At 41.6% G+C, this 13,093-nt stretch overlaps 1 non-coding gene across 1 annotated transcript; it reads left to right on the top strand.

Moving 5' to 3' along the window:
- The first annotated feature begins 2,120 nt into the window (after positions 1 to 2,120).
- On the top strand, positions 2,121 to 2,227 carry LOC141618609 (small nucleolar RNA R71). Its single transcript, XR_012531443.1, has one exon. It is a non-coding gene; the product is annotated as a small nucleolar RNA R71 (small nucleolar RNA).
- The last annotated feature ends 10,866 nt before the right edge of the window (positions 2,228 to 13,093 follow it).

The following is a 13,093-nucleotide window of genomic DNA, read 5'->3' on the forward strand; positions in this document are numbered from 1 at the left end:
TCAAGGGGGCATGTCCAAGGTGTTGTTGATGTTGCTCAACACCTTGAAGAAATAATCAAAGGCTTGTTCATTATCGTGATAAAGTTCTTCAATAGACCTTGGCCCTTGTTGTCGGTCTTGATCGATGGCATTACCAATGTAGGCATTAAAAATCCCTTCAAATTCGTCGTCCCAAAGACCACAAACTTCATTAAGTTGATCATTGAAAATCTCTTGATTTGATGGGGACAACTCTCCCAATTTCTTTTCTTGGCCAATGAGGCCATCCTCTTCTTCTTTGCTTGACTTTGATGAGCTTTGCAAGCTCTCCTTGTCACAATTCACTTGCTCTTTGAATGGAGCATCTTCAATTTTCTTCTTCCATTGGAGTTCCGACTTCTTCCTATCATCCCTCCGGCTATAATGATCAATCATGAAACATGGTTCATGCAAACGAGGAGCTCTCATAGTCTTGTCAAGATTAAAAGTTATGCTCTCATCTCCCACTTCTAGAGTGAGCTCTCCATGTTTCACATCAATCACCGCACCCACGGTGTGTAAGAAAGGTCTTCCTAGAATGATTGGAATGTTGGAATCTTCCTCCATATCAACAATGACAAAGTCCACCGGGATGAAAAAACTTCCCAATTCGTACGGGAACATCTTCCCATATCCCTAATGGTGTCTTCGTCGATCTATCGGCCATTTGGAGTGTGATATTGGTGCATTTAAGCTCTCCCATCCCCAACCTTTTACTTACCGAGTACGGCATAACACTCACACTAGCCCCTAGATCACATAAGACTTTGTTGATCGTGGTGTCGCCAATGGTACACGGTATTGAGAAGCTTCCCGGATCCTTTAGTTTTGGAGGTGAACTCCCTTGAAGTATTGCACTACTCACCTTAGTGAAGGCGATAGTCTCAAGATTCCGGATCTACTTCTTCTTTGTGAGGATGTCTTTCATGTATTTCGCATAGGCCGGCACGTGATTGATTAATTCCGTGAAAGGAATCGAGACTTCCAAATTCTTCACAATTTCCATAAACTTTCCAAGTTGGTCATCAAATTTGGGCTTGGCTTGACGACTTGTAAAAGGAAGTCTAATCACAATGGGCTCCTTCTCCTTGACCTTGTCTTCATTTTTCTTTGAAATTTTTTCTTTTGATGATTCTCCATCCTTGGAGTTTTGCACAATTTCTTCCTTATCACTGGCTTCCACAACTTCATCCTCTTCTTGCTTCTTCGGTGCTTCATACCTTGTACCACTTCTCAAGTGAATGGCACTAACCGTTTCATGTCTTGGGGGATTACTTTGAGGTGGTAATTGCCCCTTTTGTCTTTGTGAGCTTGAAGATGCTAGTTGAGTCAATTGGGTTTCCAACATTTTGGTGTGAGCTAGGATGTTGTTGATGGTGGTTTCCTTTGCTTGACTATCTTTTTGCATTTGAGTGAAAAATTCTTGTTGATTCTTTTGCATTTGGAGGACCGCTTTTTGAACATCAAAACCTTGGTCATTTTGGTGATTGTATGGATTTTGGTTTTGGTAACCTTGGTTTTGGTTGTAAAAGGGTCTTTGATTTTGGTTTCTCATGGGAGGTGGGGTGTATGTTGTTTGAGGGTTTTGAACATTTTGGCTTTTGTATGAGAGATTTGTATGGAATTTGGTGTTTTCATTGTAATAGTTGGAATAAGGGGTATCACTCTTGTATGCTTGGAAAGCATTCACTTGTTCATTTGTTCCCCTACATTCACTTTGGTCATGTCCCAAAGTTCCACAATTCTCACATATCCCACTTGGGATTGATGAAGATGCCGTCATGGCATTAACATGATGCTTTGGTGATTTTGAGGCTTCTTCAAGTCTAGCCATAGCTTTTTCAAACTTCAAATTTATTGTGTCAATGTGAGCACTAAGTTGAGCACCCAATTGAGTAACGGAGTCCACTTCATGCTTTCCTCCTCTAGTAGCCTTGCGAGGTCTACTATATTGTGAGTTATGGACAATCATTTCCTCAATTTTGTTCCATGTTTAATTGTCATCAACTTCGGTGAACATTCCATTTGATCCCATGTTGAGAATGTTCCTTGAATCTTCATATAAACCGTTCCAAAATTGTTGTACCAAGAACCACTCGCTAAGTCCATGGTGAGGACATGAGCGACAAATTCCTTTGAACCACTCCCAAGCTTCATACAAAGATTCTTCATCCCTTTGCTTAAAACCCGTAATTTGAGCTCTTAGCATGTTAGTCTTTTCCGGTGGGTAGAATTTTTTGTAGAAAGCTAGAGCCAACTTCTTCCAAGAATCAATTCCGAGAGTGGCCTTATCAAGGCCCTTCAACCATTGTTTCACGGTGCAATAAGACCCATCAAATTTGGTCTTGAGTTACACCGGTTTGAGAAATCGCATCACAATAGTCACAAAAGGTTTCCATATGAGAATGAGGGTCTTCACTAGGCATCCCCCCAAATTGGCTCCTTTCGACTAATTGGATAAAAGCGGATTTGGCAATAAAATTTCCGGTTAGATGTTGTGGTGTGGGAGTACCATTGGGTAGGTTCTCCTCGGTGGGTACGGAATGTGATGAAAACTTAGGCATTGTGGGTTGATTTTGTGTGGTATTTTGTAATGGGTTCTCCTCACCTTCTCTTGCAAAAGGGTTGATGAACTCAATAGTTGGTTGAATATCTACAACCTCACCAATACCTCTCAAATTCCTCCTAGCAAGTCTTCTATTGGTTGTCAAAGTTCTTTCAATTTCACGATCAAAAGGTAACAAATCACCTTGTGACCTTCTAGACATGCAAAATATCAAACAACTTGAAAACAATTAGAACAAACCTTGAGGAGTTTTACTTCCCCAAGGCAAAGAAAAACACAACTAATAACAATATAAGAAAATCTAAATCAAGCTAACACCGTCCCCGGCAACGGCGCCATTTTTGATGTGAACGGAATGGTATGTCGTTGGGTCACGTCCAATCAAAACACAATTTATAACTTCACAAACAACTCTACAATTAGTAAAGAGGCAAGTAAAGGTCGGATCCCAAGGGACGGGAATTGAGATGAGATTTCTATTGAAACTAGTGGTGTCTTAGGGGTGTCACAATTTGGGTTGATGTAGAAGGTCACTAAACTAAATAGCAATGGAAATAAACAAGCAAGATGAATTAAAAAGGGTTGTAAACAATTGATAAAAAGCACTAGGGTGTCATGGGGTCATAGGGGAATCATGGGAATTGATCATACAAACATGTTCTCAAATTATAAGCAAGCAATTATTGTTGTGATGGATTGAGTTGGGTTATATCTTACAATCCTAGGAAAGTTTGGGTCCCGGAGCCGAATCGATTAGATTGTACAACACCTACAAGTCGACTTAATCTTCCCTACTCAACAACATGCATGGTCTAATGAGACTCGAGTTGGTTTATGTCTTACAAGTCTCATTGAAAAGATAGGTGATGGGTAAAAAATGCAAGGATTCATAGGCTCGCATTTCATCAAACATAACATGTGCATGAGTTGAGATCAAAACAAGCAAGCAAATAAACTATGAAAGCATATTAATTTAAGCATGAATCATTCCCCATGTTGGTTTCCCCTAATTACCCATTAACCCTAGCTAGGTGACTACTCACTCATTATCATGTTGATCATGCTAGCAGGGTTGTCAATCATACCAACAAAATGAACAAATGATGAACAAATGAAAGTAATTAACAATAATTAAAAAGGGATTAAGAGGATTATACCTACTAATGATTCCAATAATAAAGCAAGAATAAAAGAAGTACTTGATGCTTGATTGAGAGGTTGTCAATCTCCCAATAATAACCCAAATAATATTCAATTACCCAAAATAAAGGATGAACAAAAGAGAGATTAAGGAAATAAAACTTGTATTAAAACTTGATTAATTGTTGATTACAAAACTAAAGAGAGATTTGATTGATATTAACTACTCTAAGAATTGATAAGAAGAACATCCTCTTCTAATTAGACTAATGGGGTATTTATAGTGGAAATTAGGTGGATGCATTAGGGTTAACTAAGGGCTAAACTAGTAATTACACTTTTTAGATTAAGCAGGGAGACGCTGGTATTTTTCGAAGCAAGGGCTTCTTTCTTTGTAGCTTGGAGAAGGCGAAATTTCGCTGTACTGGAATCCGTGCGTATTGGTGTCGGGACGGGCGGATTGTAGCAGGGGAAGACGGGCGTCTTCAAGGGAATCCGGGCGGATACTGGTGGCTGCTGTCCGGGTGTCTTTGAAGGAAGACGCACGGATTGTGCTTGTGGAGGACGGGCGGATTCAGGACAATCCGCTCGGATTGTAGCTCAGCATTGTTTCTTCTTCTTTTCTTCCCTTTTCTTCATAAAATCCTTGGGGATTTCCTCGGGGATGCAAGGATCCTTTCTCGTCATTTGCCCAACTACTATAATATGTACAAAGGCCTTCTAATCTTGTCTCTCCTTGATGCTTGGTCATTGAATTCAATCAATTTAGTCTCGTTTTGCCATGAAAATGCAAGATTCTTACTCCTTTCCTACCAAGGGATCAAAATCTCAAAGAATATGCAAAACAAAGAACTAAAGACAATAAATGACCCAAATATGCACTAAAAAGCATGGGAACAAGGCTAATTCGGGGGCTAAATATGCGCTAATTATGGTCACATCACCTTCGGGTGAGTCTGTATCATGTGGGAGGTTGTTTAGAGATGTATCTATGATAGTTGGGCAAGTTGATCTACCTGTAGACTTGCTAGAGTTTCCTTTTGACGGTTTTGAGATGATAGTCGGGATGGATTGGTTAGGAAAGTATAAAGCTAAGATAGACTGTCATCAAAAGAAAGTGTCTTTGAGAGGGCCTAAGGGTGTCAGTGTGTCTTATCGTGGGTTTCTCGTCAAACCCAAAGTTAAGTTGATTGCAGCTCTCACCTTGAAGTCTTATCTGAGGAAGGGGTGCCCTTTGATCTTGTGCCATGTGAGAGATGACCGGATAGAGAGTCCGACAGTTGATCAGATACCAGTGGTGGGAGAGTTTGCAGATGTTTTTTCCAGAGGAGATTCCAGGGTTGCCACCGAAGAGGGAGATAGATTTCACCGTTGAGTTGAAATCGGGGACGAGGCCAATCTCTAAGGCACCGTACCGGATGGGTCCTAAAGAGATGGAGGAGCTCAGGAAACAGTTAGATGATCTGATAGAGAAGGGATACATTAGACCTAGTGTATCGACGTGGGGAGCACCAGTTCTTTTCGTGAAGAAGAAAGATGGGAGTTTGAGGTTGTGCATAGATTACAGAGAGCTGAACCGAGTGACAGTGAAGAATAAGTATCCTTTGCCAAGGATAGATGACCTGTTTGATCAGTTGAGTGGTGCATCAGTCTTTTCCAAGATTGATTTGAGGTCGGGGTACCATCAGGTGAAGATTAGAGAGATGGACATACCAAAGACAGCTTTCACGTCGAGGTATGGTCATTATGAGTACGTGGTGATGCCGTTTGGGTTATCTAATGCACCGGCTGTGTTTATGGATTTGATGAACAGAATCTTCAGACAGTTTTTGGACAAGTTTGTGGTGGTGTTTATTGATGACATCTTAGTCTACTCTAAGACTAAGGAGGAGCATGAAGAGCATCTGAGGATTGTGTTGCAGACTCTGAGGGAGCATGAGTTATATGCTAAACTATCCAAGTGTGAGTTCTGGTTAGAGAAAGTTGCTTTTCTGGGGCATCTGATCTCTAAGGAGGGAGTAGTTGTGGATCCGGCGAAGATTGAGGCAGTGACAAAGTGGGAAGCACTAAAGAATGTTGCTGAGATCAGGAGTTTCTTGGGTTTAGCTGGATATTACAGACGGTTCGTGAAAGATTTCTTCAAGATAGCTAGACCTATGACAGCTTTGATGAGGAAAGAGAACAGGTTTCGTTGGGATGAGAGTTGTGAGAAGGCGTTCCAAACATTAAAGGAGCGTTTGACCACAGCTCCTATCCTAGCATTGCCTGAGGGGATCGAGAACTTTGAGGTTTATACAGATGCCTCAAAGAATGGGTTGGGATGTGTGTTGATGCAGAACGGTAAGGTGATTGCCTATGCTTCTAGGCAATTGAAGCCGTATGAGGAGAATTACCCTACACATGATCTAGAGTTGGGTGCAGTGGTGTTTGCTCTCAAGATTTGGAGACATTACCTTTATGGGGCGACCTTTAAGGTATTTTCAGATCACAAGAGTCTCAAGTACATCTTCACTCAAAAGGAGTTGAACATGAGAGGAGGTGGATCGAGCTGATTGGCGATTATGACATGGATATTATCTACCATGAAGGGAAAGCCAATGTTGTTGCAGATGCCTTGAGTAGGAAGAGTGTACATTCTTTGTGTACAGCTCTATCTTTGATGAGGTTGAGAGATGAGGTGGGGAAGTTTGGTATACATATGATGCAGAAAGGGGATGCTGTGGGAGATTTGACGGTACAGCCTGATCTTTATGAGGATATTCGAGGTAAGCAGGCTTTGGATCCTAAGATGGTTGAGTGGAGAGCTGGAGTAGAGAAAAGGACAGTGTCTCGATTCTCTATTCATACAGATGGTAGTTTGAGGTTCGATGGTAGGTGGTGTGTCCCTAATGATGAGGAGCTGAAAAAGACAATCATGATAGAGGCACATTGTACACCGTATTCAGTACATCCAGGTGGTGACAAGCTATACAAGGATTTGAAGAACACGTTTTGGTGGCCTGGGATGAAGAAAGAAACAGCTGAGTTTGTGGCCCGTTGTTTGACATGCCAGAGAGTTAAAGGGGAACAGCGTCGACCACAAGGTAAGATTTAGTCTTTAGAGGTACCTGAGTGGAAGTGGGAATCCATTTCTATGGATTTTATCGTGGGTTTGCCAAAGAGTCAACAGGGTAACAACATGATATGGGTAATAGTGGATCGACTGACCAAGTCAGCTCACTTTGTGCCAATGAAAGATACATGGACTAAAGCACAATTAGCTATGGCTTATCGAAAGAATGTGCTAAAGTTACATGGAGTCCCTAAGGACATAGTGTCTGACAGAGATGCGAGATTTATCTCAAGGTTTTGGAAAGAGTTGCAGGAATCTTTGGGAACAACATTGAAGATGAGTACAGCTTTTCATCCTGCGACAGATGGTCAGACTGAGAGAACAATCAAAACTCTGGAGGATATGTTACGGGCTTGTGTGATGGACTTTGGTGGTAGCTGGGAACAGAGGTTGGATTTGATAGAGTTTTCTTACAACAACAGCTATCACACTAGTATTGGCATGGCACCGTTTGAGGCTTTATATGGGAGGAGATGCGGAGTCCGATATGTTGGGACGACAAAGATCTTTGAGGCAATGGTTCTAGGACCAGAGATGGTACATGAGATGGTTGAACAGTTAATATGATCGGGGAACGGATGAGAGCAAATCGGGATAGGCAAAAGAGTTATGCAGATCTACATCGCCGGGATATAGAGTTTCAGGTTGGGGATAAGGTTCTTCTGAAAATGTCTCCTATGCGTGGGGTTATGAGATTTGGGAAGAAGGGCAAGCTAAGTCAGAAGTTCATCGGGCCTTATGAGATCTTAGAGCGAGTTGGGGAGGTTGTATATCGTCTGGCTTTACCGGCTGCGTTAGAGAGAGTGCATAATGTGTTTCATGTATCGCAGCTGCGGAAGTATGTGAGTGACCCATCACATGTGTTAGAGGCAGAGAGCTTAGAGCTGGATGAGTCTTTATCATATCTTGAGGTACCTAAGCATATTCTTGACCGGAAGGTTAGGAAGACTAGGAGCGGTGAGATAGTGTTGCTGAAGATCCTTTGGTCTAACCACGAGACTGAGGAAGCTACATGGGAGGCAGAGGATGCCATGAGAGAGCGTTACCCTTTCCTTTTTGATCAGGTATGTATGGTTACGGGGACGTAACCTTGTTTCTTTTAGGGGGGTAGGAGATGATCGCAAAGAGCTTTTAAGAGTTTTTACACCCATTTTATGTTGTGTTAGTATAGTTTTTGTCGTTGAGTCGGGTTGAGTTTGGGGTTAGTAACATGTTTTATGTTGAGTTTTGTTTTGGTTGTTGAGTCGGGAGTGCGTAGTGTGAGTCTTTGTTTTGTTGTGGTTTGAACTTCGGGGACGAAATTCTTTTTAAGGAGGGAAGACTGTAATACTACGTATTTATGAGTCTTGGGGTACTCTATCGAGTAGGCCTTACTCTGTCGAGTAAGGGCGAGTTGCGGATTAAAATAGTTTCTGACCTGTTGGGTACTCGATCGAGTAACGTGGGTACTCGATCGAGTAAGGGGGCACTCGATCGAGTACCTTAGCTACTCGATCGAGTAGCGGGTTTACGGGGGCTGTTTTCTCGGGTTTTGTTAATAATGCGATTAGAGTATATAATACTTCCGTCATTGTTCTTAAATCACTTTTCAAAACCTAATTACTGTGAGAAGAGAAATCAAACTACGTCATTCGCTTTAATCGCATTGTTGGCAAATCCCGGAGCTTGGAAGGTCGGATTTCACTTTTCTTTATACCGTTGTGATCCTTGCGTCGAGGGTAAGACCTATATACCACTTTTATGATGTTTCTTTAAAGTTGGTTAAACCCTAGTTTGGGGATTTGGGGGTTTTGTTGTTTGTATGATTGGTAGTGATTATGTGTTTGTATATTAGGAGGAGGATTCGTAGAGGAAGCTTTTGATATCACCGTGTGAGATCGTCGATTGTTGTGCTTTCCGGGTAGGGTTTCCCTACTCGATTATTTACATGATGTGTGGTGATTGTCTTTGTAGTTCGTGATTGTTGATTGATTCGACGGTTGTTCTTTGTTGTATTGTGATTGTGATTGTTTGTCTCTGGTTCTCGAGATGCGTTCTCGGCTGAGTGGAGTCACTTGCGGGAGTGGCTTCACGCCCTAGTTTCGCCCTTCGTGGAACCCGCCACGGAAGGGGATGTGCACATTAATGGGACAGGGTTATCGCTCGGTATGATGAGCGAGGATTTGGTGGGTACGGCTGCGGTCCCCCACTGGCAGGGTTGGTCCAGTGGACAGTCGGTGACGGAGATGGAGTGGAGTGGATGATTGTGTATGATTGTTTGGGCTGTATTGGTTACTGTATTGTTGATTATATAAATTATGTAAATAGTACTGACCCCGTTTATTGTTTTAAAACCTGCGGTGATCCATTCGGGGATGGTGAGCAGATATTGAGCAGGTATGAGTTGAGTACTAGGATAGCTGGGATGTGCCACGGTCTGATGATAGAAGTCTTCCACTGTAGCTTAGTAGTTTTCATAAACATTTCAGTTGAATCAGTAGACAGTCAGTTTGGGAAACATGTATCCGTACTTTTGGTTTTGGTTTTGAGATTGTAACCTTTCACGAAAGTATTTCTATTTAAACGTTGTTTCATTATTGTTTATTTGATTATCATTGCCTCGGGTAACCGAGATGGTAACGTCCTTATACCTGGGTGGTCCTGGTAAGGCACTCGGAGTATGGGGGTGTTACAGGTGACTCAAAGGTTGATTGGAGAGAAATCCCTCTTGATCATGAATCGAAGAGGCATAGTTTGTGAAAATGTTTCTTGTTACGTGAGAACACTAAAAAGTGGACTCTAAGAATGAAATGGGCATGTCCCGTTCTGGGGAGCAATGTTTTAAAGACTCTGTATCTGGGTCAGGGTGAAAATAACTTCGACATTATGGAATGTAGAGCCTGGTAATAATAGGTTTGTTTGACAGATAAAAATCTGGAGCTTGTATTTTGTGGTGTTTTGGCCGACGGGTTATGGCTTATAATATGGTGCGGAATGGGGTCTCAGGCTTGATGTGGCCTGAGCACGAAATGGTTGGTAAACAATGTGGGATCAGAATCCCATGTCTGGACCTTAAGGCGTGATATAATGAGCTTGAGGGGACTTAGGGGTGAAGCGGGGATGGTTGAGGTTCTGGTGTTTGGTGTTTTGGACTCGTCGGTCCGGGATTTGGTGTGTTGGACTCATGGGTCCTGGGCTTTGGACTTGTTGGTCCTGGACTTGGTGTTTCTGACGTATTGGTCCGGGGCTTTGGACTTGTTGGCCCTGGACTTTGTATTTTGGTGTTGGACTCGTTGGTCCGAAGTTTGAAAAGTGACGGTTTTCTTTAAATCCGTCATTTGAGTCTTTGTGAAGATAACGAATTTGAATTCCGTTATTTCATTTTCTTGAAAAGTGACGGTTTTGAATTTCGTCATTTGAAATTGTGGGAAATAACGAATTTTGAAGTACGATATTTCGTTTTTTGGTTTGGCTTTAGCCTAACATTTTGTTAGACGTTTGTTTGTGTTGTTTTTTTTTTTTGGATTTCGGCCTTTCGAGAAGGGTTTCAATCTGGTTTTGTTTTGATTTTGGCTTGGTCCTTGGGTGAGTAGCCTTTGGCTTTGGCTTTGGCTTTGGTTTTTGCTTTAGCTTTGTGCTTCGGGTGAATGGTTGTTGGCCTTGGCTTTGGTTTTGCCTTGGCATTGGGTTAATCGCCTTTCGGCTTTGGGATGTAAGGCCTTTTGAATATGACCTTTGCTTTGGAGAAATTGGGAAGGGGGCATGTCCCTTATGTGTTGTAATTATTTTGACATGTCAGTGGTATCCATCGTTCACGGACTGGCTCATGGTCGAATTCATGAACGTCATGGAGATCCGGGTTTTGGAGATTTTTGTTTGGGGTTAGACTAAAATTTTTGTTAGAAGTTTGTTTGTGTTTTTGGAAATTGGTAGACCTAGATCTACTCGTTCTTTGCTGTCCTTCGTTCGAGGATAGTGTAGGTGCAAGCGGGGATGTACCCGGCGGTGAGAGGATGATACTTGGTGATGGGATGTTTTTGTGGGGAATGGGCTTGCCTTCCGTCATTGATTATGAACAAGGAGATGTTATGGTTTGTTATCTGGGTTCGTCTTAGAATCCCTTTGATAAAAGCTCGTTCTAGATTGGGCGCTAATGAAAGGTTTCTATTGCCAGACATGGAATAGGTAAAGAGAATGGACACGGAGTTTCGAGTCCCCTGCTTACTCGGTACGGAACGTCACTCGAGTGTACTCACATTGAATTGGAACATGTTGTTTGTTTTAAATCAATTCTCAAATCAGTTCTCGTTGTCAACGGAAAATGGTAAAGGGGAGAATATATGATAGTTGGAAATTATGCCTTTATTTAGATAAATAAGAGGTTATCACAGACTTGATGAATACATGTGACTCATGGGGACAGCCCCCAGTTTGTCACTTAGGAATAAGAAGAAAGACACTAGGATAGATATGAGAAAGCCTAAGACTCGGACTCGGACTCAGACTCAATCGTAGATACGAACTCCTAATCATCACTTTCCTCCTCGAAGGTCTCTTTTGCAGCATCCGGCGGCTTGAATGTCTGGTCTTGAGCATTGACCCACTTGATCACTTCACTCTCGTTTTTTGGGATGATAGGAGGGCAATAGTCCCTGAGACTTTCATCTCCTTGCAGAAAGAGATGTTCATTAGGGTTGTCTTCATCACTTGGTTGGCATAGGGATGAAGTGATCAGTTCATGGTTGTCGATCATATTTTGAATAGCATGTTTCGATTTGAAGCATGTTTCAGTGTCATGACCTTTTCCCTGATAATATTGGCAATAGACACTGTCGTCCCAGAAACGGGTTTTCCTGCTTTCAGATGGGTCCGGAGTGGGCCCGATTGGTTGCAGCTTCCCTTCAGTCACAAGCTTTTGAAGGGCTGCGGCGTAGGTTGTGTTGAGTTTGGTGAATGTCCTTTGAGAACGTTCAACCTTGCTGTTTGACTTGATACATCCGAGAGGATTGTCTTGACTGAGAGGTGCAACTATGATTTTGCCAGCTTCAATCATATCTTGAATGGCATTCTTGAGTTTGAAGCAGGCTTCGGTGTCATGGCCTTTGCCTTGTGATGTGACTCTTAATTGTGCACATTTAGTCCCCTAATTGAACCTATTTTGCATACTATTACAACTTTCCATAGCCATTTTGTCTGTGAAATGCTTTCTATTTTGCTTTTCTAGTACATTTTGTATGTTTTGTAGGAAAGAAGATAATTAGGCGGAAATTCCCGTCTCCCGTGCATATTTGGAAGCTTATTGATGATATTGGATGGACTAGTGTGAAAGAGGAGGCAAGAATGAAGACCGGCAACATAAGAATAAAGAGCATGGAAAAGGAGGAAAAGCAAGGGTCATTCTGAGGAACAATCTGAGCGGATTAAGCAGAAGACGCTCGTCTCCCCCTTTCAAAATTCGAGCGTCCCGAGCAGAAGATGCTCGTCTCCTCACCTCACAATCCGAGCGTCTCCCTCCCTGATCCGAGCGGATGAGGATGACAGTAGCGCGATATGCTCATCTCCTTGAAAGACTTGCATTTCTCCACTTTAAAACTTATCATTGTTATTTACTAATTTATCCTTACTTAACCTAGTAATACACTACTATAAATACCCCATTTTTGTAATAATCAAGGAAAGGAAGTTCCATAGTATAAAGTTCTCTTAGATTAGATTAGGAGTAGATTAGAATAGACTGATCTCAATCATTCCACAAAATTACACATTAATCTTTCCTTAATTATTGTTCAAGTTTATTATTAATGGGTAATTGAAGATTATTGGGTTATTATTGGAGAATTGACAACTCTTCATCAATCAATCAAGTTCTCTTCTTTTATTCTTTGCTTTATTATTTGGATCATCTGAAGTTTGGTATAATCTCTTTACTCCTTACTCTTTATTGTTGATTTCCTCATCTTCTTATCGTGTCTATACTTGTTGTAATGATTGACACCGTTAATGACATGTTTCCCATGATAATGAGTGAGTAATTTCCTTAGCTAGGGTTAATGGGTAATTAGAGGAAACAAACATGGGGAATGATTCATGCTTAATCTAATATGTTTTCATAATTAATTTGCTTGCTTGTTGTGATTTCAACTTATGCACATGTTATGTTTGATGAAATGCTAAGCCTATGAATCCTTGCATTTTTACCCATCACTTATCTTTTCAATGAGACTTGTAAGACATAAGCCAACTCGAGTCTCATTAGACCATGCATATAGTTGAATAGG

The sequence above is a fragment of the Silene latifolia genome, chromosome 1 (genome assembly GCF_048544455.1).
Source record: "Silene latifolia isolate original U9 population chromosome 1, ASM4854445v1, whole genome shotgun sequence".
Lineage (NCBI taxonomy): Eukaryota > Viridiplantae > Streptophyta > Magnoliopsida > Caryophyllales > Caryophyllaceae > Silene > Silene latifolia.